Genomic DNA, 5,124 nt, shown 5'->3' with positions numbered 1-5,124 from the left:
CAGGTGGTTGGGCTTTTCAGAAACTCGATGATGCAGAAATGGAATTTCCTGGAACTCATTCAGTCATGTTTAATGCACCCAGCATTTATTGAGTACTGACTCTCTGCCAGGCACTGTGCTAAGTGAATGCTAGGTTTTAAAGCATAAATGATTTGGACAAGGCCCCTACCCTCTGGGGACTTCTGAGATGACAGATAATAAACACAGAAATAAGTTAATGGTTAATACAATACCAACTTCGATAAAGATAAGGTTTTAGAAAAGTGGGGCATTGCCTCTCTGAGGAGGTGGAGAGACCTACCTGAAGGGAAGGAGCCATCATGGTGAGTGGGGTGAGGGAGATGAGCCAGGATTAGGATGCACGGAAGGAAATATGAAATATGAAATATTTGCTACAACAGATACATGGTATAAGGTTTATTGTAGAAACATGAGGAGAGAAGGAAGGGGAGAGCGCCCCAGGGGACAGAGAGAAAGGGAGAGAGAGAGAGAGAGAGAGAGAGAGAGAGAGAGAGAGAGAGAGAGAGAGAGAGAGAGAGAGAGAGAGAGGTGGGTTTGTTCTTTTATATACTCCTGGGTAGGGCAAGCCTAGTGGCAGGTAGGCAAAGACGTCATAGGTTGCTAGGCAGACTAGGGCAATATGCTAATACCAAAGGCTTTTGGAGCCGGGCGTGGTGGCGCACGCCTTTAATCCCAGCACTCAGGAGGCAGAGGCAGGCGGATCGCTGTGAGTTCGAGGCCAGACTGGTCTACAAAGTGAGTCCAGGATGGCCAAGGCTACACAGAGGAAACCCTGTCTCGAAAAACCAAAAAAAAAAAAAAAGGCTTTTTTGGTGGAATAGGAAAATGGTGGAAATGGCATAGGGTGTGTACAGGGGAGTTAAGAGGTAGGCATAATCCCAGCACTCAGGAGGCAGAGGCAGGCGGATCGCTGTGAGTTCGAGGCCAGACTGGTCTACAAAGTGAGTCCAGGATGGCAAGGCTACACAGAGGAAACCCTGTCTCGAAAAACCAAAAAAAAAAAAAAAAAAAAAAAAAAAAAAAAGGCTTTTGGTAGGAAAATGGTGGAAATGGCATAGGGTGTGTACAGGGGAGTTAAGAGGTAGGCATAGTTGGGGAACACTGAGGGGGTGTGGCTTATAGGGCTCTCACAGGTAAGACCTACCTCCAGAGTGGGGCTCTGACGGTTTTCCCATCACACATACAGTTGAGAGGCATGAGGTGTCTGGGTGGGACTGTTGCAGTATGGGGCACTGGGTGTTTGTGATTTGGGTCCTTCCTGCCTTAGACCCCCTCCCCAGGGTCTGGTGTTTGGGGGTGTTGTGTATTTGGTAACAGAGGCTGCGCAAAACCAGGAGGGAAGAGCTGGCACTTGGGGGCTTGTGTGTGCACCACACCTCTTTTACAGAGGGACCTGATAAGCCTTGTGCACCCTGCATGAATAGCCACCCGGATGCTGCATGAACGGGAGTGATTTGCTTTTCTATACGTCATGTCTGGGAGCACATTGGGATGAAGCTATAGCTTATGACCATGGTGGACTTCATTGTTCATGGCTGGCTTCTCTCTAGGAGACTCAAAGGGAAAGATTCTTACACATTTAGGACAGAATTGGCCTTTCTGTGGGACCATAAGGAACAGAATGATAAATAAAACTCATTACTTAAACAAAGCAAAGCTGCACGTGGTGGTGCACACACTTGGGAAGGAGAAGAAGGCGGATCTTTGTGACTTCGAGGCCAGCCTGGTCTACGAAGAGAGTCCAGGACAACCAAGCCTATTGCATAGAGAAATCCTGTCTCGAAAAACCAACCAACCAACCAAAAAAACAGCACAGCAAAACCCAGAATGGACAAAACTCCACAAACAAGTAAAATGTATTTGTAATTTTTTTTTTCCAAGACAGGGTTTCTCTGTGTGTAGCCTTGGCTATCCTGGACTTACTTTGTAGACCAGGCTGGTCTCCAACTTACAGAGATCCACCTGCCTCTGCCTCCTGAGTGATTAATTCATGTTATTGATTAAGGATCAATTAATAGGAAAAAAAACTCTTATGAATCAGCTAAGAAAGAAACAAGCTCTCTGAGGAAGGTATTGAGACTCACACTTGCGATGCAGGCCTGTTGTGCCGCCGTTGGGGAGGTTGAGGCAGGAGGATCAAGAGTTCAAGGCCGTCCTGAATACCCCAAACAAAAGTATTTAAAGGGCTGGGCGGGGTGGCGCACACCTTTAGTCCCAGGACTTGGGAGGCAGAGGCAGGCGGATCGCTGTGAGTTCAAGGACAGCCTGGTCTACAAAGTGAGTCCAGGATGGTCAAGGCTACACAGAGAAACCCTGTCTCGAAAAACAAAAACAAACAAACAAACAAACAAAAAAGTGTTTAAAGGATCCAAAGAATTCATGCAAAGGAAAGTAGTGGTTCCTAAGTATGTAGAAGGAGCTTGGCCGTGTGTGTGTGTGTGTGTGTGTGTGTGTGTGTGTGTGTGTGTGTGTGTGTGTGTACACATAATCCTCAAAAACCAAACCAAAGGCAGGTGGATCACTGTGAGTTTGAGGCCAGCCTGGTCTACAAAGCGAGTCCAGGATAGCCAAGGCTAACACAGAGAGACCCTGTCTGGAAAACCCCCAAAAACAAACAAACAAGCAAAATCCCCAGTTGAATCTCAAATAAATAGAGCTGGCAGGCTGGCTCAGCGGGTAAAGGTGCTTGCTGCCAAGCCTGATGGCCTGAGTTCAGTCTCCGGGAGCCATTTAATGGAAGGAGAGAACCGAATGCCCATGAGCTCTCTTCTGACCTCCACACAAAAGCCACAGATGAACGTAAGGAAAGCAAGTCACCGCTGCAGACTTGTTTTACCTCCTTGGAAAAATGTGGGAACGTATCATGTTAGGAGTGATTTGGAAAACAACCCAACTGTGTGAACTGTCTGCAGAGGGTACATATCTGTCACAGTTAATAGTTCTCCTGACCCCATGAACCCAGAAAATCCACTTGTAGCCATTTGTTTCTCAGCTGTTCTCATGAAGGTATGTGAGTGGTGAAATGATTTAACGGTGCATCCTCCTGGTGGAGTCGTGTGCATCTTTTTGTCCCCCCAGTGGATAGCTGGGTACAGGGTACATGGTTAAGTTTTAAAGAACAAGGCATAGGAAGACACATGTGAGCTGTTGTTCTCTGCAGAAAAGGAGAGCCCTGTGTACATACTTGCATAGGTACAACAGAGTGGCCCAGGAAGGGGGCTAAAAGGACTAGAAGGCTGGGGTAGGAGGTATTTTCACTTTGTACTAACATCTTTCACATTTCCAAATGTGCTCAATTTAAAAAATACTTTTATTATTAAAAATACATGTGTGGGAGCTGGAGAGAGAGATAGATGGCTTAGTGATTAAGAGCACTTGCTGTTTTTGTTAGAGGACTGGGGTTCAGTTCCAAACCTGCATTCACATGGTGGCTCCTAGCTGTCCGTAACTCCAGCTCCAGGAGATCGGATGCCTTCTGATCTCTGCAGGTAGTAGACATGCATGCTATCCACGGACATACAGTGCAGGCCAAAGACTGGTACATTAAAAACATCCCTGCAGAATCTGCTTTAAGAAGTGTGTGGGTGCACGCACAAGCACGCACATGCATGTATGTATGTGTTCCTGTAGAGGAGAGAGGTGTCAGATCCCCCTTGAATGTTGAGTTAAAGGGACTTGTGAGTTGCTCTGCATGGGGTTTGGGAACCAAACTCAGGTCCCCTGCTAAAGCAGTGTCGTCTTCTTCTTCTTCTTCTTCTTCTTCTTCTTCTTCTTCTTCTTCTTCTTCTTCTCTTCTTCTTCTTTCTTCTCCTCCTCCTCCTCCTCCTCCTCTTCCTCCTCCTCCTCTTCCTCCTCCTTCTCCTTCTTCTTCTTCGGTTTTTCAAGACAGAGTCTCTCTGTGTAGCCTTGGCGGTCCTGGACTCGCTTTGTAGAACTCACAGCGATCTGTCTGCCTCTGCCTCACGAGTGCTGGGATTAAAGGCGTGCGCCGCCACGCCTGGCTTCAGTGTGTGCTTCTAACTGCTGTGCAATCCCAGCATCTCCTAAATGTGTTCGGTTAAGAGCTATAAAAAGGGGAGGAGTCTCCTGACCAGAGAAATGGAGCTGGAACAGAGAGAAAGGACCACAGCAGCCATGGGCTTTGAAGAATTCTCAGTGCCACCAGGCTCACAGCTGGCTCTGCCTCCCCTGTTCGAGTTTGGTGGCCATGTCCTAGAAAGTGAGCTAGAGACAGAAGTGGAGTTTGTGTCCTGTGGTCTGGGTGGTTCAGGACTCCAGGAGCGAGGTGAAGAGAAAGAGGCAGCCTGGGGTCGCAGGTGTCATCAATGGAAACTAAATCGAATAAAGTACCAGGCGCTAGGTCACGCTGCTGGTAGATCGAGCAGGTCTTGAACAGGCTCCATCAGGTGCAAAGGATAACTCGGAGACTCCAACAAGAGCGCAAGTTCACCATGAGGGTACAGGACTCCTATGGGGATGACTACTGGGCTAGCCAGTTCACCATTGTGTTGGAGGATGACGGCAGCCAGGGCACATATGTCCCCACCTCAGGCAATGCTGAGAACAAGCCTCCAAAGAGGGACTTTCCCTACCCCCAAAGGACACCTGCACCTCTAGACTCCAGCAGCCCAGCGCCTGGCAAGGGGCCCAGTGGGCGAAAGAGGCAGCACCACGGTTAGGGGTTTCATTGAGTCCAGAACTGGCTCCAGTGCGGGTGGGAGCCGAGGGGCTGGGGCCAAGGCGTGGTCATGGTTGAGGGAGACTTTGGCTTTGAAGCAGATGAGGCCTTGGATTCAAGTTGGGTTTTTTGGGGGCCAGACAAACCCTACCCTACCCTTCCTTACCCTAGCCAGCCCAACCTTTGACTAGCCCCCTCTCCCCAATAAACAGACTCCCCATTAAAACAACAACAAAAGCTATAAAAAGAAAGTGAAGAGGAGTTGGGATGGAGATGGACCCAGCGCTTTACCCGCGCTGCATTGTGACCCAGTGGCCAATGTGTCTTCTGTACTACAGCTTTCACTGCTGAGGGGGACCAAGGCTCCACCTTCAGAGAGCTCTTGGTCAGTCTGGGGAACACAGGAATAATGTACCATGTCACGT

General features: G+C 48.6%; 1 pseudogene; it reads left to right on the top strand.

Annotated features, from left to right (window-relative positions):
* Positions 1-4,119: 4,119 nt before the first annotated feature.
* Positions 4,120-4,886, top strand: LOC127194171 (TCF3 fusion partner homolog; annotated as a pseudogene).
* Positions 4,887-5,124: the final 238 nt, after the last annotated feature.

Source organism: Acomys russatus, chromosome 10 (genome assembly GCF_903995435.1).
Source record: "Acomys russatus chromosome 10, mAcoRus1.1, whole genome shotgun sequence".
NCBI classification, from domain to species: domain Eukaryota; kingdom Metazoa; phylum Chordata; class Mammalia; order Rodentia; family Muridae; genus Acomys; species Acomys russatus.
Note: the sequence above shows the minus strand (reverse complement) of the source record. Positions and strands in the feature narration are given on the sequence as shown.